This window comes from Rhineura floridana, chromosome 2 (genome assembly GCF_030035675.1).
Source record: "Rhineura floridana isolate rRhiFlo1 chromosome 2, rRhiFlo1.hap2, whole genome shotgun sequence".
Classification (NCBI taxonomy): Eukaryota; Metazoa; Chordata; class Lepidosauria; order Squamata; family Rhineuridae; genus Rhineura; species Rhineura floridana.
Genome location: NC_084481.1, coordinates 47,566,010 through 47,589,271, shown reverse-complemented (window position 1 = coordinate 47,589,271; position 23,262 = coordinate 47,566,010). Strand labels below are relative to the sequence as shown.

Genomic DNA, 23,262 nt, shown 5'->3' with positions numbered 1-23,262 from the left:
AAGAAGCAGGAGGGAAGGAGGAAGATGAAAGGAGAAAGGGATTTAGATATGCTGAAGAAGAAATTTTGTTCACAAAGACATACATGGAGTTAAAGCAGGCTTGAAAAGGGGTGTTGTGGAGCAGTCTATTGGAAATGGAGATTCCGACTTATGGTGACCCTGTGAGTAGGGTTTTTGTGGTAAGCGGTATTCAGAGGGGGTTTACCATTGCCTTTCTCTGAGGCTGAGAGGCAGTGACTGGCCCAAGGTCACCCAGTGAGCTTCATGCCTATGCGGGGGTTCGAACCCTGGTCTCCCAGGTTGTAGTACAAAAAAGCAGAGCTTGGAAAAGTTGCTTTTTTGAACTACAGCTCCCATCAGCCCCAGCCAGCACCATGCTGGATGGGGCTGATGGGAGTTGTAGTTCAAAAAAAGTAACTTTTCCAAGCTCTGCAAAAAAGTGGGGAATGAGAGGTGCCAATTATATGAAAGAGACTTCTGATGGGTGTTGGCTGTAAGAGTGATCTCATTAAGGGCATGGATGGATGGAAAGACTGTTAGTTCATCCAAGTACTGAGTCATTACAGATATACTTGCATTAGAGGTGGAGGGGACCAATTAGGCTTGCATGCTTATGATCCATTGTGCATATCAGTTATTGCAGGGATGTTTCCCTGAACAGGATATTTAGCAGGAACTATGGGGGAGGGGGTTCTCCTGATGGGAGGATACTTAGCTTGAACTATCATAGCTTCCTCTGCAGAGGCACTGCACTTGTTGTTCATACCACAAATGGGGCATGTGCAGAGTTCCAGTGTAACCAAACTTCTTGGTTGCAAAAGGTTCTGTATTTCTGTTTTCGATCCAGTCCTATCTTTGGATGTCTAAGTAGCAGTTATGGCCTGAAGTGCCTTTCACCAACTAAGGGTGGTGCACCATCTGTGACCTGTCTCAGACAGAGATAGCCTGGCCACACCTATTCATGCTTTGCCAACATCCCAATCAGATTGTAATGCATGGAGTCACCTTTGACGACTCCTTGGAAATTGTAATTGGCCCAAATGCTGTTGCCTAGATGTTGACTGGGGCCGGCCTTATGGAACATATCTCAATACTGCTTAAACATTTTTTCAAAGATACAGTTGTTACGTCAAACAATCAATTATTTGATTTTAGGCTGGGTGTCAAGCACACAGATCAATTGTAAAAAAAACCCTATAATTGGATATTGATTTATAAAGCTGAAGTTATATTAATGAGTACTGTGACTTTTTTTTTAAGATTATAGTCAACTGTACTTAGTAACTATGATTTTCTTTTCATTTGTACTTAATATAGGAAAGAAAATACTTTATAAATGGACAGAATTAATATTGGCAGAATTGTTATACGAAGAGGTTGCACCCAATCAGGTCTACTTTCATTACAGCCCTCTCATCAAAACCATAGTTTCCTGAATGCAAGGAGACTCTAGCATGGGTGGAAGTAACTGCTGCTCACGCACATGCATGTGTGTGTGATTTCTGCTAACTTCCCTTCATCTGCAACCCCCTGCACAACCTGCCATGTGGCTCTGAGGGCTCCTCTTACCCTCAAGATTGGCTTAGATGGTTGGGGGAGGAGTGTCAAAGGGAAGATGGAACACGAAAATTGTCATACAAGCAGAGTTCTACTCATGGCTTGTAAGCCAAAATGTCTTATACACAGTTAAAAAATGCTCTGTCCCAAACTGGCTTGTAAACGTTGAATGGATTTATGACTGCAAAATAAAATTTGATTTGATTTTTTTTTTAAAAATGGTTTAACCCCCTCCCCCCTCAAAACAGTCATATCCTTCATAGATGCATGGGTGTGTGTGTGAAAGTAATTGTCACCTGTTTGTTTATATAAACACAGCACTGATGCCATTGATTAGTCTTTGCCATTCTGATGCCCTCTAGATATTGCTAGACTACAACTCCCATAATCCCTGACCATTGGCCATACTGGGACTGATAGGAGTTGGAATCCAACATTATCTAGAGGGAAACATCCCTGATCTAAGAATAATCCCAATATGTGAACGTGACCTTACACAGGAAGTATAAACCTGTCCAGCAAAACATTGAATACCATCTCTTTGTTTCATTGAACCACCCACCAATAGTGCCTCCATCTTTTCTGGACTGAGCTTCAGTTTGTTGGCCCTCCGCAAATGATAGAACCATACTGTGCTGTGTCTGCTATAAAATTCCTTTGAATCACATCTGACCCAATGCATCATTTGGGCACCTTCATGCCAGTAATAACCAAATATGAAAAAGAAAACTGGAAGGGTGCAAAATAAGCTTTGTACCATGACAAATGATATACCCAATTCTCTAGGAGAGTGTCCTCTATACGTACCTCTTAGAAGAGTTGTTTGATGTGCATAGCAGTAGGCTATGTACAGCACTGACAACCAAGATGATGAAGATGACTTTGAATCTGTCCTTTAAGTGGACAATGCTGGGAATGACTTTATGATTACTTAAAGTGCTTCATAAAATGTGCTTCAGCATTGCTGTTTTTGTGGATTTCTGAATGTAGGTATGATAGCAACATAGTAACATAAAAGGTTTATGATAGAATCAAGTTCTCATACATTTTCATCTCTCTGACTTTTATTTCATGTAAATTATGTTGTATTTATCAAGTTGTTTTGTAATTTGGTTGCTCATGTTTGAGAACTATGCATTTTTATTTATTTTGCACAAAGGTTCCCCCACCTTCCTGTGTAAGCTACTCATTACTGATCACCATCATGGCTAATAATTTTACTGGACAGTAAAACCAAAAGCACCGAGTTTAATCCCTCAAGATGGTACTGACCGCCCCATTTTAAGTCCTGTGTTATTGGAAGGAACTGGGCCAACAAATGAAGGGAGGGAGGAGTATTGTTTTACATCTCACTGGAGATTGGATCAATTACTGATCAGTGTCAGCAGGCTAAAGGCATATTGGGGTACAGTATGCAGAAGACTGACCATGATTCAGCCTCTATGAACCATTTTATCTGTAAGTGAAATTAAAAAAATAAAATTTCCCCCCGTCATTATTTCAGGTCTGTTTTACATCTTTTCAGTGATGCTCCCAAAAATATTTCAATACGTTATGGATGTTTTCTGCTCAATTTGAGCTCCCTTGGGCCCACATTGGGCAAAAGGTGTGACACCTATAGCCTGACACTGGATATTATATGTTTTTAGCTGTTTGTTTATTTTATATAATCAACGTCCAGTGAAAGCTATTCATTACCGATGGCCAACATGACGGATAATTTTACTAGGACTACCCCTCATTTATAAACCCAGATGGTAATGACCACTCCTTTGGGCCAATAGACTGATTGGTGTCTAGGGCTGAACAGACCCAATGAAGTCTGGCTTATCTCACTTCTGCATTGGGATGGGAAGTCCATCCTGTCCCTTTTCCACCCTGGGCTCCTACTGGGAGGAAGGGCGGGACATAATAATAATAATTGACTGAAGCAATAGCAGAGATGCTACTACCCCAGTGTAAGGGGTGGTGGTGGATTTTTGGATATTTTGTCAATATGATAATATGTGAAACAGATTCTTGAATTTTGCTAATAGTTTAAATTTTTTAGTTATGTTTTGTATTATAGGATAACGGTGTGATTTTTGGGTATGTTTTTGACATTTCTATAGTTGTAAACCACCTTGAATACAGTAATGTAGAAAGGAGGTATACAAATTAAAAATGAAATGAAAATGAAATAATAATAGTTATTATTATTATTTTATTTTATTTTATTTTATTATTATTATCTCTGTGCAGATTTTTAAGGGAATATCTTTAAAATTCCATGCAGAAACAAGGCATTTTTTTAAAAAAAAGTTCTTATGACTTTGTGAGGTGGATTGAGGGCAGCAGGATTGCCTCTGTTCCTTTAAAAGATTCCTGTCCTTTTAAACTTTTAAAAATGGGTAATCCAGCTGCCTGGAGCAACTAGTACATGTCACTCCTTACCACAACTTGCTTTGAATATAATACAGGAAGTCACCTTGGGGGTGACAGGACTTGATTATGTTATGTTGCTCTTGGGGAGGGGGGGACATGGCTGCCCCCTTGTAAATAGTGTGTGTCCCTCCGTCTGCAATGCTTTGGTAGAAGCTGAATACAAGAACAAAAGAAGACCCCTGCTGGATCAGGCCAAAGGCCAATGGGAAGCCCACAATCAGGACACAAATGCAGCAGCACTCTCCCTTCTTGCCATTTCCAGCAATTGGTTTTCAGAGGCATAAGCATCAGGAGCAGTAGTCATTCATAGCCTTATTTGTCTGGTCCTCTCTTGAAGCCGTCACTGCCTCTTGTGGAAGTGAATTCCACAGTTTAATTATTCATTTTATGTATTAAATTTATATTCTGCCATTCCTCCCAAAGAGAGCCCAGCACAGCTATGTGCGGTGTGAAGAAATACTTTCTTTTGTCTGTCCAGAATCTTCCAACCTTCAGCTTTGAGAGGAAGAAAAACATCTCCCTAGCCACTTTCTCCACACCATGTATAATTTTATACACCTTTTTCATATCCCCATTTACTTGCCTTTACTCTAAACTAAAAAGCCCCAAATGCTGTAACCTTTCTGCATAGAGGAGTTGTTGCAACCCCTTGATCATTTTGGTTGCCTTTTTCTGTACCTTGTCCAGCTCTACAATATCCTTTTTGAGGTGAGGTGACCAGAACTGTATTCTAAGTGCAATCACACCATAGATTTGTATAGCAGCATTAAGATATTGGCAATTTTCTTTATAAATTTAACTTTATGCATTTAGAATCATATTACATGACTGTAACACTAAGAATGCATTCTCATGTGCAGCACATACTACGACCAATTTAATATAAAGGTCACACTTTTTTCATTAATATATAATAAGACTGGCTCATTTCAAAGTGACATAATGGAATATAAATGGTATGTGTTTTTTGTTTTAAATTCTACAGAGCAACTGAATTCACGAGATTTTTTTAAAAAAATTCACATTCTTGTGTGTGTGCAAAATCCCCCAAAGCAAGTGAATCGATGAAAATGTCTTCTTGCTGAGTTTGCACAGTCCTGGGGGTCATTAATTATAGCAGGTGTGGAGAACCTTAGGCCCTCCAGATGTTGCTGAACTACAATTCCCATCAGCCCTGGCTATGCTTGCTGGGGATAATGGGATTTGTAATTAAGCAACATTGGGAGGGCCAGAAGATATCCACACCTGAATTATAGTGTGGCTTATGCAAGTGCAACTATGTGCAGAGTTCAGCCTTTAGGGTACTTTTGTGAGCAAAAGCAGTAGCAAGTTTTAGCTGAAGTGCTGATGTGAGGCATTGATTAGACAGTAAGGCTATTCAGAAGAGCTCCCTGAATGTATCTATCCACTGTATGGAGGGGGGAAATGGGACCACACCCCTCAGCTCTGCCTGTAACACCAGTACAAGTCTTGTCCCCACCCCTAGGTATCTGTACATTTAGAGGAATGTAGTCCCCCTATCAATTTGTGGTCTTTTGATGGAGGGACGTCAAGGAGCCCAGGAGGCAAGGCCCCACTTCCTCTTCCCATGTTGGGCATTTGTATGGAAGGCCCTTTTCTGAATAGCCCTAGGCTGCATATACACCATACATTTAAAGCAAACTTAAAGCACATGGCTCCCCTGAAAGAATACTGAGTACTGTTGTTTACTTCTCACAGAGCTGCAGTTCCCAGCACTTGTAACAAACAACGGTTCCCCGTTTCTTTGGGTGAAGCCACGTACTTTAAATGTATGATGTGTACGCATCCCTGGTATGGTGAAAGGAAGCTGCCACACTGAAGCCTAGCCTTGTTTCTTCCTAGCAATAAATGGAGAGGTGTATGTTGTGACTTTTTCCTCTCCATTTGTCTAGCTCTGATGGAGTTAATGCAAGCTATTAAATATGAACTGTATTACTTTGGGGCTGCAATTAAAACATTTTCCACTGTACAAGCAATCCTCGGAGCACCCCCACAAATTGAATTTCCCTGCTTGCTGATTCTGCACTTAACATATACCAGTTTGGTTCACTGGAGAGAAGTATTTTAAACAGGATTCACTAATGCTGAATTTTCAGTGGGGATCCATTTAGGTTTATCTTCGTAGGGATGAATCTGCGACAAAGAAAGAAAATGAGTTCCCTAACATTTGTACTACATTTTAATTGGATTATATACATAATTTCATGTCACGGTGTGAAGACTCATTGTTTCTAGACTCCAGAAGAATGACAGGAACTGGTTTCTTGACAAGATAAAAGGTTGTGTCTTTTGGAGGAATGAATTACCTTGTTTCATATTTAATATATAGGTTTTTTGGGGAAAATAAGGCTTTTATATAATATTGAAGAAAGGTTATATAAGTGAACATTATCCTGGAATGTGTTGTTCCAGTATATTGCAAACATTATCCAGTTTTCAAATTCTTTTTTCTTTGTAAGTGTCATCATGTATTCTCAGATAATATAAGTTAATGTAGACATAAAGGCCAAACTTTATTAATGACACGATCTTCAGCGTGTGACATTTAAACTGGAGTCTAATTAAATCTTTCAAATAGGAACCTAGGAAACTGCCTTATACAGAATCCTGCCATTGACCCATTTGCTCAATATTGTCCACACTGACTGGCTCCCCAGCATTTTAGGCAGAGATCTTTTCCAGCGCCAACTAGAGATACGAGGGAGTGAACCTGGGACCTTTTGAACACAAAGCATGTGCTTTACCACTGAGCTCTGGTCCTTCAACCTCCACCATGGACAAGGTGGAGCCATGCTTCTACTGATTCTACAGATCTTTAGGTGACCAGTAAGAACAACATGGCACCTAGAGGATGATCCAGCACTCTTCCTGATTTCAGTACCTTGTTGGTAAAGATCCACCAGTGTCATCCCCCACAATCTACAAAATCTGAGTTAGAGTTGCCAGCTGATTCAGAAGGGTTTCTAAGCAACTCCCATGCTCCAGAAGTCTGGAGCTATGTGCACATGACCTCTCAAAACTTTGCCTTCTCTGTGGGCAGAGAAAAACAGGGATCATTTCTCTTCCCCTGTACTAGTGTCCCAACCATTACTTGGATACGAAGCTCACTATTAGCAGTAGGAGCACTCCTTCTTTTCACTACGTTTTTGTTTTGTTCTGCTGCTGCAACTGATACCAGCAGCAATTATATTGGCTGCCATCATCCATCTTCCTCCATACCTAGCATCCTTCCTTCCAGAGCATTGTTGGAGGGCAGGGGAAGGATGGTGGCCTCCACAAAAAAATAATAATGGAGAAGGCAAAGTGGTTTTCTTTTCTTTTTTTTTAGGGGGAGGGGTTGAGGAAAAAGATCTCTGACATTTTCTCAGAAAGAAATGTCTTCTGAGAAATTATGGTTAATTGGCTCTATGCAAGACCTCTAGGACTGTAGTGATGAACCATATCAAGTGGAGTGGCTTAGACTGATTTAGGGTGCAATTTTAACTCCCAACCTCTGTGGGCAGGGCTTTGCTGAACTGCTCATGGCAACCGTGGTGGAAGGTGGGATAGGATTATGGGGTCCGGTGCTGTTGTATAATGGCTGTGGGTCTGGCTCGGGATTCAGCACCTTCATAATATTCCCACCCTCAGAATGCCCATTTTGAGGCTTTCCACGGGTCCACAGTAGAGAGGATACCACCAGTGGATCTCCTACCCATGCTTTTGGTGCCAGTGTGAGGTCAGCAAAACCAGGAGAGCTGATCGGAGGGACACCTCCACCTATTCCAATCCCCCCTCCCCAGCACTGCATGAAGGAGCTTTGGATTGCTCTGCCAGATGATGGCAAATTACCAGTTTAAGATGTTGTCAAATTGGTCATGTTCAGTAGTCTGAGCATTTGTAGCACAGGTAGAATGCAACATTTGACCCTTTCACATCCACATACTCAGCCACTGCATCCAGATAATGAGGCGCACAAGTGCAGTGACTGCAAGTTGTCATGCCACAGCGATGTAAATCATCCACTGTTCCACTATTCCACACAGAGCAATTTTCAAACAGACTGCAGCTGGGACAGCAATTACAGAGCAGATTCAGAACAGATAACTAAAATCAGGGATCCAAATCATGCAGAGAGCTTACTTGAGCACAGCATGCTCTCCATTATAGAAAGTCAGCTTTCAACATGTGGTGTGGATCCACCAGGCTCATTCCCTCCTCTCCCCTTTGTGTAATGAAAATTTTTTTGAGGGAGGGAAGAAACATTCAGAAAAAAACCTCAGACCCCTATGAAGTTTCAAGGATCTGTCCAAGGTGCTGAAACCTATTCCTCAAATGAGTTCAACACCTTGGACAGCTCACTGTCCCACTGACAACAGAGCCACCAGTCTCCATTGGTTGGGGGAGAGACAAACTGAAGAGAGCTAGGGCAGTCATCTTCAAACTTTTAGAGCCGAGATCTATCTTTGCCCAAACATGCATTTGGGGAACCATTTCTTAATATGTATTGTGGTGGTAGTTTTGCTGTTGTAACCCAGCTTAGATCAGTCCATGACCTGTTAGTGGATCCTGACCCATTAGTTGAAGACAAATGGGGTAGAGAATCCTTTAAACATATTTTGATGGTTATTGCTTTGTGTGAGCCATTATTAAAACTGGAGCCTTCTGAGTAACGGAGTGCCGATTTTACTTTGTGGGCCTGTCTGCCAGTGGCATCTCTGCAGAGAGAGAGAGAGAGAGAGAGAGAGAGAGAGAGAGAGAGACTGTTCACTTTCTAATCTTTTAAGAATGTGCATTTTCCTCCCTTTTTAAGTAATGTTTAGTGAATTGGAATAATGGAAGCAAGGCAACATGCACTTCTAATTTGAAAAGAGCGAAGCAATCTCCTTCCAGAAAGAACAAAAAAGGTGTGTTTCTTCCCTTTGCTACAGTTGCTAGGGAGCTGGTAGCTGTATGGTATCTGTTAATGGGAAATGCACTATGCTGATAATTTCTCTGAAACAGGTTACAGCTGAGTGTTGCCTTCAAAGGTCTCCTCTTATAGTTCAAAATAAGAAGATAATGTAGATGTTGATAGAAATGTCAGACAACACATCTGCAGCAATATACAACACAGCTGGTGGGCTGTCAGGATCACATTATTTTTAAATGGTATATTTTAAAAGGCAGCAAACACAGGAGGAGAGTGAATAGCTTGCATGCACTTGAGGCCTTTAAAATTGCTCTATGTGGAGTTTCCTCCATGTCATAACCATAACATATACATTGGCTACAATTCCCAGAGTTCCCTGGAAAGTGGGACTGATTGTTAAACCACTCTGAGAATTTTATCTCTGTGAGGGGAATAGGGGGTCACCTAACAACTCTCAGCACTTAACAACTACAGTTCCCAGAATTCTTTGGGGGGGAAACTGTAACTGTTTAAAGTGTTGTGATATTGCTTTAAACGGGCTCCCTTTGATAGGAAAGGCGGGATATAAATTTAATAAAATAAATAAATACAGTAGTGCAGATGAGGCCCCTATGTTACTATGGATTCTTGCTCTCCCAAACTTTATTAATGCTGTTAGCTCCTCACATTTTGTCAGACAGAATTCCCATAGCTCTTTATCTGTGGATTGAATTGCGGGCTGGAACACAGAACCACTTATGAGGGTGGTCGATGACAGCCTTCATACTTTTGAAAAAAAATCTTTTTAAAGCGAGCTTGGGTGCTGCTTGAAATGAAGACCTTCCCCTGACATATTCTTTTAGAAGCACTAAGATAACTCTGTGGGAGAAGGATACCCTGTCAAGAACAATAACAAAGCCTTTTGTTTATTTATTATTTATTTATTACATTTATACCCCGCCTTTCTTTTCATGAAACCCAAGGCAGCTTACATATGGTTCCCAGGCGGTTTCCCATCCAGGCACTGACCAGACCCGGGGTGCTGGCCTCATGTGCCTTCAGACCATAACCTGGGACCACATGGTGTCATGTGAGCATCTTAATAATATATATTTTCCTGCCAGTTGTATGCATAGGATTTATTATATTCCTCCACCACCATCCTGCACATATGTATTTGCTACAATAACAGGAATGTGTCTACCTATATTGAGGGGGATAGGATGCTCCAGGCAGTTAGGACATGATGAATGTTGCCTCAATTTCATGTGCATTATTACATAGTTTATTTGATGGGCAAATGATATAAAAGATCATATTCAATATTTTTAAAATGAGCTGATTACATATGAATAAAGAGAGAAAAGTCTAAGAACTGACAACTAAGCAAAATAAACATTATAGAACATCAACCACTCTTGACTGCAACAGAAGTCTGTTTTCTCATTGTACTTGGGGGTGCTCAGCCCCCTGGCCAATCAGGAGATGGGATTTTGCATAGGGGAAAGAAGAGGCTGGATCCCCAGAAATTGCTGCGGGGGGGAAAGAGATCTCACATACACACCAAGGACCCTTGGGGTAACAACTGCCTTCATGAAAAATACCAGTACAAATGAAAGGGGCTTCGATGTGGATTGCACCATGAAATGAATGTCCCTTTGCATCTAAGGTGCAGCTTTTTTAAATGCAAGTTACATCAGGTGAGTGGGCATTCAGATAATGAACATGATTAGAACAGGGATATCGCTGGACAGCAAAAGAGGTTTAAAGATGTTCTCAAAGCTAATCTAAAAAAATGTAACATAAGCATCGAGAACTGGGAAGCCTTGGCCCGTGAGCATCCCAATTAGAGGTCTCCATTATCAAAAGTGCTATGGACCTTGAAGAAGCACGAGTACAGGGCGAAAGGGACAAACGAGCTAAGCAGAAGGCACGTCAAGCAAATCCTCATCGTGACCATCTTTCATCTGGAAACCTATGTCCTCACTGTGGGAGGCTGTGTGGATCCAGAATTGGACTCCACAGTCACTTACGGACCCACCGTTAAAGACCTTATCTTGGAAGACAATCTTACTCGGCCACGAGTGATCACCAATGAAATGAATGAATGAGCAGGATTAGAAGAGGGATGGAGGAGAAAGTTAATCCTTTCCTCCCTTGTAGCAGTCCCATTTGCATTCAGAGGAAATTCAAATTGCTGTTGAAATTTTCATTTTAAAAAAGCCTGCATTTTAGATGCAAAAGACACATGTGACATCACGTCTAGTTTGGCTCTGAGTTGATAGTTTGTGAATGGTATGTTTGGTATCAGCATTCTGAAGCACTTCTGCAATAGATAAAAATCTTCACCTTGGCACGAAGTTCAACATGCCTTGATTAATGGAAACATCTGAAAATGAGAAGTTTTTAACTCAAGTTATGAAGTCTGCTTCCTGTCTGTGACTAGCATACCTGCAGAGAGCAACCCAAGAAATGCATGGTAGCATGTTAATCAGTGGAAATGCTTCATTTGCATGTTTGAAATGGGTTCAGATTGGGGGACAGGAATGATGAGGGAGAGAGAAATATAATTCTGAATCTCCTGAAAGGGCATGTATGTAACATGAATGGGTAACCTCAGGTGTGGGGGTCAAATGTGCCCCTTCAGGCCTCTCTGTCTGGCCCTTGGGACTCTCCCCAGCTGCACCACCTCTTCCTGGGCCACACAACTCTCCAGTCCTACTTTGTAGCCTCTTTGAGTGGTTTTGCCAGGCTGCAATTTGTCTTTGACCTCTGATCATGCTTCTTGCATGAAGAAAGGTATGTCAGTATGTAGAAACTAGCCTCCTGGATGAAGATAATATTCACTTTCATTGCTTGGCCCACTTTTGCATCTGAACCTGTCCATCGTTGGCATGTGGCCCGTGGAAGGTTGCCCAGAAGGGAATATAGCCCAGAGGCTGAAAAAGATTCCCATTCCTAGTGTATAAGATCTGCAGGAGTCACCCTTTGGGAGGTCCTACCAATAACTGTGGTACCTTGAGTGGTGACTTGAGATAGGGCCTTTTCTGTGGTGGCACCCCAGCTATGGAACTTCCATGAGAAATACGGCTGTCATTTATGTTGCATGGGCTTGATGCCAGCTGAAGGTGTCTCTCTTCACCAAGGCGATTGATCACTGTTGTCCATTTATAATGGGCAGCTGCTTTCTATCTAGGCTTGGTATGGATTTTAGTACTGATCTTAATTTGTTATATTGTGTTCTATACCGTTTTATAGTTTTAATAATAAACTATGCATGTGTAAGCTGCCCTGAGGTTATTTATGATTATGGATGGTATAGACAGTTTTTAAATACATAAAATACATCTGGTGCTGACTGCCAGTGAAAATCCATTGAAGAGGCATGAATGCACTTTGTTTTTCTCATTCAAAGCAAAGAAACACCTTGTCCTTTTGTACTTGACTATTTCACACTGTAGGGTTTTGCGTAAACTTTGAGGTTAATAAATGTGTATGTTTTGAATATCACAGTCAGGGGTCTCGGGTGTGTGTTTCTTAGACCCCTTACTTTTTGTGGAGCAGGGTCCCAGCAAGTTCCTTAACTCTCCAGCATTCTACAAGCTAATCAGCATGAAAGGATAGTGTGGTGGCCACTAATAAGAGTCTTGTAACATGTTAGCTTGTCCTTTCAGAGCCAATCAGAGTGAAAGGGGGCAAGTCAGCCACTGAGAAGACTCTTCTCAGTCACTGACACTCTCCTCTTTCATGCCTATTGACTTGTAGGGCTGTCTATTGTGAGAGAAGGCATTAACAAGGATCTCATTCTCAACCCTGCAGCAAAAATTGGTAGGGTGTGTGGCTGTGGCTAACATGAAGGGAGCCTACACTTCTGGATTTGCCATTACACTACTGCTCACAGTACATATTTTTTTAAAATGAGAGCTTTTATTGTAGTGCAGTTTCATCAAACATTTTGAAACACTGCAGCCCCATTGAAAAGTGGTTTTGATCACAATTTTTAATTTGGAGCTAGAGGAGAATAGCATTGCCATAAATTCAGGAAAGAGAAATATTTTGCAGACTGTCAAAATTCCTTTCATATTAGTTTTCACATCAGATTAGTGTGTTGACAAACCACCACTTTCTCTTTTGCTTAAAATGTTTCTAATGTCAATAGGGAATTCAAAGTATCATTAGAAGTGCAAGCTACAAATAAAGTCAAGAACAGAGGAGGTAAATATTTAGATTTATTTGTTTTACACTGGTATTAATTCTTCCCTACAAGACACTTCAGATGAAATGCAGTACATTAATGATTAAAAATAGCATAATATGCACGTTGTTTGTGTTTTATTTCTTTGAAAAAAAATTGGTTACTTGTGATGTGCAGAGTTTTGGGATCATGAGCTAAAACCAAGCATTTTATGTTGGGTTGTTTCCCATTTCTCAGCCTATTCATATGATCAGTTCTTCTGGGAGTAACAATCACTGAATTCCCTTCAACCTCTTGAGTTGTAAAAATGATCAAGGGCATGAATGAAGGCTGATTCACATTTTGCACAGCAGACGAGTTTGCTGTGTACATGCATTCTACTCCTCTTCTGACACTGCACAATTCTTCCTCCTCACAAGAGGAAGAGGGAGGGGAATTGTATGATTTGGTTCTCCATACTGATGGTTACTGGATGGGTTTCCGTGCCTTCCTAAAGCACATTGTGAACACCAGGAAGGAGGAGATCCTACTACAGACGTGAGCACCCAGAAAAAAAATCAGAATTTTTTTTCCAGATTTTCCCCCCTTGAAAGTTTCTGGGTTTTTTTCTGAAAAACTGAAGAAAAAAACAAAAAGAAAACTGGAAAAAATCTAGGCCTTCATATCTTTAAACCCTACTCCACAATAGGAATGAAAAACATCATCCTGGACAGGTATCTGAACTAGACATTCTGACAAACATAGTCAACTCTGAAAGAGAAACATGCCTATGTAATCAAACAGGGAAACACAATTTGCAGCTCATCGCCGAGAAATGAAGAGGCAAGACAAAATGAAGTGTGGGTAAATCAAGGGCCACATTTATTGGAATGAAGCCAATTACATGCTTGATTGAATAATAAAATGATCTGCAGAGACAAGTGCATAACCTAATTCATACCCAATCGGGCGAGGACACCCTGCCATGGGAAAGGGGGTGGTTCAAGCCCAATCCCCTTCTCTGGGCCCCATCCCCGCAGGCTGGTTAGGGAGGCTTTCCTGCTCCAACCCCCCCCTCAGGGCCACACAACTCTGAGTGGGTGTTACAGGTTAGCCCCAAAGGTGAGCCTTATCCTCCCAACAGGCCGCACAACCTGGAAGGCAGGCCTCAGAACCCACTGATCACCTTAAAGGGTGCCTACGGGTGGTCACCAAACCCTACCTTGTCAAATTCCACACATATCTGGCAAACGTGATAACCTATTTACAGATTAAACCACGAGGCCAAGCAACAAATCAGCCAAATCAAATTAAGCCAAATCAAATTGAGCGAATCAGCTGAATTAGAAGAACAGTACAGGGTAGGCAAAAAACTTCCCAGCAAATGAAGGCTGGTGAGCTAAAAATCCCTACTTGGCCCTGAGGCGTCTAGTTAAACATGTTCTGCCCTGAAGGGAGGGTGGGTGGGTGTTGCATAAGGCCAGGAAGAGGTCAAAGGGAGATGGAGCAGGGCTTAAATAGCGACCCTGCTCCACCCCCTACGCAACAGGCACGCACGGCTATGTTGCACCTAAGGGAAGGGGCTTTGAAGCCATGCCAGGTCTTCCTCGGCATGGCTGCAAAGGCCCACCATTGCCAGAGCCCTTGGGTCTGACGATGGCAGGAATACTCTTGCTGGGAAGCTATGACTGATTACTACCAATGTTGTACCCTCCAGATGTTGTTGAATACAACTCCCCTCAGCCCCAGCCAGCATAGCCAATGGTCAGGGATGATGGGAGATGTAGTCCAACAACATCTGGAGGGCACCTTGTCCTAGTGCATGTTGGACAGACATGTCCTCATATCTAATGGTGCTGTCTGTGCGCACATCGGGGGGAAAGTTAGCATTGCAAAGTGTGAAATGAGAAGTTGAACTGAGCTACAAGAATGAGCCACCACATTTTGACTTCTCTTCCAACCTTGGATCAGTAATCATGTAAGTCTTAGTAGAGTTAGTGTGTACGTTTGTCTTCTTAGCAGTTGCCAGAAAGATGCAGGGTGATTTACAAAATGACCTAAGCTGTGCATGAAGATCATATAGCTGAAACAGCCACTCAGTGGTGTTGCATGCAGCTTTTGCTTGAGGGTTACTGATTTCCTGCCTTCCAATAGAGCATGTTGCTGGAAAACAATCACCAACATTGCGAAACAGTTTTTTGCACCAGTTTTTACTATTATTCTGTCCAGTTTTATTTTTTTTCCTGGAAATACCTGGTTAAAACTGGTTATAACTAGCATTCTGTTCTAATATATTTTTATTTCAGAGGAAGTTGACAATGTGGGCTGCAATTTGACCTCGATATATCTCAACAGATGTGAGTTCAGCTAGCAAAAGCCTATCCAATAAACTATTACTCCTGAGATTTGAGAGTCGAACAGAGTAATTCTTTTTCAATTTACTGTTTTTTTAAAAAGCAAATTATTTTTAAAAAAACGTTGTCAGATGCCAATGTAATCGTTCATTAATATGTTCATGTTCGTTTGCTTAAACCATTGATATCCACGTGTCCCAAAGTAAATTTGGCTGTTCTGAATGGATATAAGTTACATCCGCTACACCTTCATTGGGGTAAGAAGCTGGGTATCTTGGTTCCTAGAAATCTTACACAGTATAAACAGCTTCGGGTATGACTTTAAGTAACTCCTCAAGATCAGTGGTGTTTGGCTTCACAAAGCACTTCTATCTGTTTGGCAGGTAGGCATCAAATTGAATAAAACATACTCTTAAAGGAAAGTGCTCTTGGTTGGTGTTGATCAGGGCCCGGGCCAATTTCAGAAGGCCCTTGGCATGGTGTCACTGATGCCCCCTACCCCAACTCACATATGACACTCCCAATCTGGCTCTCCAGGGTCTTTTTGCTGTCACCACATCAACAAGAGCAATCCCCACCCTTCCTGCAGACCCCCTGGCAGCATTTTAGTAGTGGGTGGATGTCGGTGCCACTTATGAATGGGAGCTAAGCCTCCCATTTCAATTTTCCCCAAATGCAATGCCCCACCTGTAGATCTAGAACTCATAAATCTATAAGCCAGGGCATTTTATTTTGGTAAATTAAGATGGTGGGATGTTTAAATGTCTGCCAAAGTGCATGCCAGTAAAGGAGATTTGGCTGACAGGCATTCTTAATAAAGCCTTCTTGGCAGTGGCCCCACATTTATGGAATTACAGCTTTTAAGTGAGTGTTGAAGACTTACCTATATTTATTTATTTATTTATTAAACTTGTATATTTATTTATTAAACTTCTATACCTCCCCATAGCCGAAGCTCTCTGGGCGATTTACAATAACTAGAAACAAATACAATTTAAAATACATCTTTTTTTAAAAAAATTAAAACACAATTAAAAAATTTAAAACAATATAGAACACATGCTAAAATGCCTGGGAGAAGAGGGATGTCTTGACCTGGCGCCGAAAAGGTAACAGTGTTGGCACCAGGCGCACCTCGTCAGCTATATCATTCCATAATTTGGGGGCCACTACTGAGAAGGCCCTCTCCCTTGTTGCCACCCTCCAAGCTTCCCTTGGAGTAGGCACCCAGAGGAAGGCCTTTGATCTTGAACGTAGTGTATGGGTGGGTTCGTATCGGGAGAAGCGTTCCATCAGATATTGTGGTCCCAAGCCGTGTAAGGCTTTATAGGTCAATACCAGCACCTTGAATTGAGCTCGGAAACATAAAGGCAGCCAGTGCAAGGCCTCTTCCCTAAGGCCTTTGCTGCTTGATATAAGGAGGGGCTATAAACTAGGGCTATGTCTGGCAGAGTTTTACTGTTTAATGTGTTCTTGTTTATGTCTGTACAGTTGTTAAGCTTTTAGTGTTATGATACTGATAGTTTGTATGTTGTACTGAATTTGGAATTCAATTGTAGTTCATGTATGTGGTGAGCTGCTTTGTGGAGCATGCCCATGAAATAAACAAGTAAATGAATCCTTCAAGACAAGCAAATAAATATACTCTTAGGGCCCAGTTCAGACCTTTGGTCATCCTCCTGTAGACATCTGCAGGAGCACACAGGGCTGATGGCAGGTTAATAACCCAGCAGGCACTTGGGGGCCCACTAGTTAAGGTGATCAGACGTCCTACTTAGAGAGACAGGACATTCCTCTATTTGAAGGGCTGCCTAGTCTAAGTCCAGTTAATGATGAGATGGGAGGGCAGTGGCTTTAAAGTTGTCCATCAACAGGTAGCACCTGGACAGAACAGACTGAGCAGGCACACAGCTCACTTGGTCACAGTCTTTCCTGTTATGGGGATATGTATTGGATTTCTATTTCATTTATAGACATCGGGTTGTATCCAACAAAGTTATCCCATTAGCACAAGGACACCTGCCTACACAATGGGACTTTCTCTCCTTCTAATTTGCCTGTTCCTCCCAAATCTTCCCCAGAGGGTTGAGGGAAACCCCAGAGCAGGTTGGGGGAGTGCTGGGGGTGCACAGGGAATGGAGAGGAAATCTCATTGTGCAGACAGAAGTCCTTGTGCTAATGGGACAATTTTGTTAGATATAATCCACTGTTTCTAAATTGGCTATACATATAAATTTGCATATGCAAATTTCATATACATCTATGGCCTCTTTTGCTCCCCCTCCCACTTTTTGGTGACGCCTTTCTTTTTCTTTTTGCTAGGAAGAAATGGCCACTCCACCATAGATGTGGCTGCTACTAGATCAGACAAGCCCACCAGAATCGCTGCAAACTCCTGTACTTGTTGGTGGGGGAATGCTAAGTTTTTATCCCAGACCCAGGAATTGTTTATCATAGATCTTTCTTTCACCACTATCTTTCCAGAATGCTTTTTTGGTTACTTTCAAAGGGGTAAGACCTTTATTTAATCTGTTAATGGATGTAACCATATTTTGCTTCAAAACTAAACAAGCCATCCACATCATCACCAAAGAACATGAATATTTTACAAACTAACATGCATCATTTCCACACACAGCCTGAAATTATGCAAACAGAAGCCTAAAACAATTAACACTGGGGAGCTCTTTGGGGGACCCTTTGTAGTAGTAAAGACTGCATATATCTAGATGACAGATGATACCTAGATGATATAGTCTTGGTCATTTATCAAAAGTCAGCTCCTATTCTTTGGAAGAGTAGGCATTATTGAACAAAATTAGTTTGCTCAAATGTATTCAGTGTAAAATAATGTAATGGCATGCAAAACAAGTCTCCTCATGATTTTACAGCTGCCTTGTGTGTCCTTTCTTATGTGCAGCTGGAATAGGAAGCAGTTCTATTTTTTTTGCAGAGGGGTGGCCTGCGGTATAATGATTTCATAGCTGTCACATTGTTTAAACCAAAGAAAAACTAAGTGGTGAATTGTGCAGTAGTTCTGACAGATGTATTCAACAGTTTGTCTTCACTCAGCTGGTCAAAATGAAATCTTTAGTGTATTTCAGAAAGTAGGTTTTCTTGGCCAATTAAAGTTATTTGCAGTTTGATTTTAAAAAGACTTACAGACTCCTCTCCCTTGGTTACAACCACATTTAAAACTACAGGGTGGTAGTGTGTTCGTATTGTGCAGTTTGGCAACCCCACAGCACATCAAGTTTGGACAAATGCCAAATGTTTCCTGGCTATTCAGGAAAGTACTTTTTTCATCCAGTTGGCTCATAGACAATCATCTTGGACTTCTGGTAAACCCAAGTGATACGTCCTGCATTATTGTGAGAAATGAAATTATGGAGCAGTAAATTGATAAAAGCACATGTCATAATTACATTATTATTATGGTATTTAGTTAGTTAGTTAGTTCTTAAACTTCTGACCTGCCCTTCTTCCCTGAAAAAGCCCAGGCTGGCAACCAAACACTAAAAACATCTCAAAAACAAAACATCTTTAAAATATTTTTAAAATAAAATACCTTAAAAGCATGTTTTTAAAAAAAATCTTTTAAAACATCTTAAAAAGCAATTGCAAAACAGATGCAAACTGGGATAAGATCTCTACTTAAAAGGCTTGTTGAAAGAAGGTCATGAGGGACTTCCGGGAAGGGTGACTTAGCCTGTGCCTGCTTTTGAGACGGGCTCCTGCCTCAAAAGAAGCTTATTCAGATATATCAGTCAGTTTTTTTTTTTTTTTGACTGATTAAACTTCTCCCGGGTAGGGAGAAACGAAGAGATTAACCTCAAAGCCTATTTTTGTTGGGACGACCAGATCTCATTAATTTATGGGACGAGGTCCAGCCGACGAAGGTGGGACGGATTTTCAACAACAAGCTCTATCTGATAAAGCGAACGTTCATCTTATCTTCTAAGAGAGAACGCACTAACAGGCAAGCACCCTTCTTTCTATATTTTTCTTTTACTTGACTTAAATTGTTGCTGTTTAAAAGAGATTTGCCAGATTGATCGGTTTTTGACATCTCACTGGGGAGCCATAACTTCTCTCTGCTACTCACTAATTAATAGCTTATCTCTGTTTTTGTTGCAAAAAGCTGTCCTGGATTTGCATTCTAAAGATATACACAGAAGAGGGATTTCTATTCCAGATTTTTATTTTGAAGAATATTATATTGTCTGAGACTACTCTCTTTTTGGTCTATTTTATTTTGACGAATCTGTTTCCTGACGACCGCCATTAATTGTTTCGATCCTGGGAACTGCATTTTGTTTACTTAAGCATGGAGAGATAAGGCTGTCTGCTCTGTTTATACTGTGATGTCACCAAGTTTGGAGTATTAACCCAATTGTTGCTGAAATAAGAAGTGGTTTTCCTATATTTTTCTTTTAAAATGGCAATTAAGAAAGTGGCTGAGAATCTGGAAATAACTATGTTTCAGAAAATAATGGATGAGATTGAGATAACGAAACAAAACCTGCGACAGGGTTGTAAGGAGCTGAAAATTGAATTGAGTAAAATGAAGCAGGAGATTAAAGATATAGGGGTCCCTGTGAGAGAGGTGACCCTGGAAGGGGTCCCTGTGAGAGAGGAGACCCCGGAGATTGGAACAAACGTGGAACAGGAAAAAGATTTGGAGTCTATGGACTTTAGAAACAAAATCTATTGTTTGGAGACACAGGAGATTAAAGGGGTCCCTGTGAGAGAGGAGACCCTGGAGACTGGAACAGGGGTCCCTGTGAGAGAGGAGATCCCGGAGATTGGAACAAACGTGGAACAGGAACAAGATTTGGAGTCTATGGACTTTAGAAATAAAATCAATTGTTTGGAACTCAATGTTATCTCTGAAGAAATTAATGAAGATTCTAGAGATAAAGTTATCAATGGCATGGATAATCTTCTGGACTGGAATGATGTGATGGAGCCCAATATAGAGAAAATCTATGGAATTAACTGCAGCCATGTGACAATGGAAAAACTTTCAAGAGATGACCCAGTGTATTTTGAAAAAAAGAACAGAGATATGATTTTACAGCAGTATTTCAGCAACCTATTCAGAATGGATGGCAAGAAAATATTTGGGATAGAGGTAATTCCCATCAGACTCTTACTATATGACTATGGCTTTGACAGCAAGATTATTATGGAATACTGATAATGGAAGATTGGATACTGAAATTACTGGACTTAACAAGACTACTGAAGATGGAAGATGGAAAATGGAACTAATAGGGATAATAGAACAATGGCTACTGAAATTACTGAACCTAACAGATTCTGATGTGATGGATTAATTGAAATGTTTATTTTGACTATGGTTATGACAATAAGATTATCATAATTAGTAATGAGATGGATTAATCGATATGCTTATCTGGAAAAAAAAATTGATAGATATATTTCTTAAAGAATTGAAACCTCTCTTTGACTTTTTGTGGAAAGAATAAAGTAATGTTTATGAGATTTGATGATTAAGTAAGATAACTACTGGAGGAAAGTGATTTTATAATATGACTTAAGAGACAGGATTGTTATATATTATAGACTTATAACTGATTTGATCTTTGACAAATGGGAAGTCAATATTTTACTCTTTATTTTTTATTTTTGTTTTTTTTTTCTTTTTTTCTTTTTGTTTAACTATTTTTGATTTTGTTTTTTGTCTTTGAATGTTTTATGATTTCGTCTTGTATGTTTTATGAAAATCTGAATAAAAATTATTGAAAAAAAAAAAAGAAAGAAGGTCATGAGTAGGTGCCAAAAAGATAACAGAGATGGTACCTGACTAATATTTAAGGGGAGGGAATTCCAAAGGGTAGGTGCCACAACACTAAAGGTCCACTTCCTATGTTGTGCAGAGCAGATCTCCTGATCAAATGGTATCTGCAGGAGGCCCTCACCTGCAGAGCGCAATGATCAACTGAGTATATAAGTGGTAAGACGGTATTTCAGGTAGTTCAGAATGTTATTTTTGTATCCGCTTTTGCAGTAGTTGGATAATCTTTATGGCTAGTTTGCTACAAGTACTACACCAATGGAGTCATGTTCAAACGTTCCTGATAATTAAACAGCCATGAGGTATATAAACTCTGTGTCCTGACTCCTAACTGAGCAGAGCAGAGGGAGCTGTGTCAGCTGGTCCAGAGGAGATGCAAGTGAGCCAGCTCTCAGAGAGTGAGCGAACAGAACGAGCAAACAGGGAGAAATAACAGGAGTTTGGTGGGGGAAGTCAAAGGGGAGGTCCCTCAATTTTTTCCCCTTCTATGGCGCACCGCATATCAGTGGGGTTCTCCTATTTACCCTGAAGAAGGACAGGACAAAGCACAGGCCATTCAAATACAAGTAGAAAGAAAGAAACAAAAGGCAGTAGAGACTATGGACAGAAAGGACACTTCAGTGCGGTGACCTGCAAGGCGTGTGCAATGTTTGTTTTCTTGAGAACAACATGGTGTAAACATGCAACAAGTGCAAGCTGGTGGTGCTGTTGGGAGAAAAAGTGAGGGGCCTGGAATGGCAGGTGGCCACACTGAAGAGTATAAGAGAAGATGAAGAGTTCTTAGACTGAACACTGGAACAACAGCAGCAAAGAGAAGTATGGGAGGTGGAAGAACAAAAGCATGTTGGAGCAGAAGAGGCGACTGTTGTGGAGAGAAACAATGAAGAGGAGGAAACTCCATGGAAAAGGGTGACAGGAGCAGAAGAGCTAGAAGATACCCTTCAACTATTGAACCACTTCCAGACACTTGAGGATGAGGCTAGAGGACATTTGTGGGGGAAGAATTACAGGAGACGCCACGCGACAGCGAGTGAGAGGCTGAAGCTCAGTCGAGCTGAAGCAATGAAACCACACCCAATGACAAGAAGAAGAGTAGTGGTGGTGGGACACTCCCTACTGTGTGGGATTGAAACCCAAGTATGCCGAGAAGATCCATGGACTCGCCAGCTATACTGCCTCCCAGATTAGAGATGTGACAGAAGGGTTGCTATCACTCATAAAACCACTGATATCCATTTTTTCTCATCCATGTGGGAACAAATGATACTGCCAAGCTGAGCTATGAAGAAATCATGTCAGATTTTGAAGGTCTGGGAAGGAAACTCAAGGTCTTTGGGGCCCAGATAGTTTTCTCGTCCATCCTTCCAATACTTAGAAGAGGAGGAGAAAGGGAAAGAAAAATAAGTACGGTTCCATGGCAAGAAACCCTACTGAGAAAAGGAGTCCAAGATGGGTGGGAGTTTCTAAACGAGGAAATTCCGTCACGGAAAAAAGGGGGAAGACAGCAGGAGAAGCCAATGTGGCTTCACAGAAAGCTTAGAGATGACATGAAAACGAAAAAGGACATATACAGGAAGTGGAAGGAAGGCCAGACCACACAGAAAGAGTACAGACAGCTAGCACAGAATTGCAGGGATGGTGTCAGGAAGGCCAAAGCTGAGAATGAGCTGAGAGATGCCAAAAGCAACAAAAAAGCTTTCTTCGGGTGCATCCATAGTAAAGGACAGAGTAAAGAAATGGTGGTACAGCTACTCAATGAGAATGGCAAAATGATGACAAAGAATAGGCAGAAGTGCTCAATTCCTACTTTGGCTCAGTCTTCTCCCAAAAAAGGGAGATTTTCCTCAATCACGTCCCATAAATCCTCTGTTATCAGCAAAGCTCGCATCCTCGGCTTCCAGCTGCCATAATTCTTTACATTAAGCCGTTCCATCGGCAAGCCTCCCCCCGACAGGTTTACAGCCATGTTGCTCACCTCCGTCTGGTTCAATCAATCAAGCTGCCCTCTCTGGAACTCCGTCTGCCGTTCAGACCAGCAACT

The 23,262-nt window shown here is 41.1% G+C and overlaps 1 protein-coding gene across 7 annotated transcripts in view; it reads left to right on the top strand.

Moving 5' to 3' along the window:
- The window catches only part of B3GALT1 (beta-1,3-galactosyltransferase 1), a 534,157-nt gene that overhangs the window by 37,900 nt on the left and 472,995 nt on the right, over nt 1-23,262 (top strand). Inside the window, exon 2 of one of the 7 annotated variants that reach the window (XR_009760870.1) lies at nt 15,353-15,442. The exons of 5 other annotated variants lie outside the window; for them this stretch is intronic. The gene's annotated coding sequence lies outside the window, so the exon portion shown is untranslated. Of the gene's footprint in view, nt 1-8,838; nt 8,889-15,352; nt 15,443-23,262 lie in introns of those variants that run through there. One more of the 7 variants, XM_061612924.1, reaches the window with a different exon arrangement.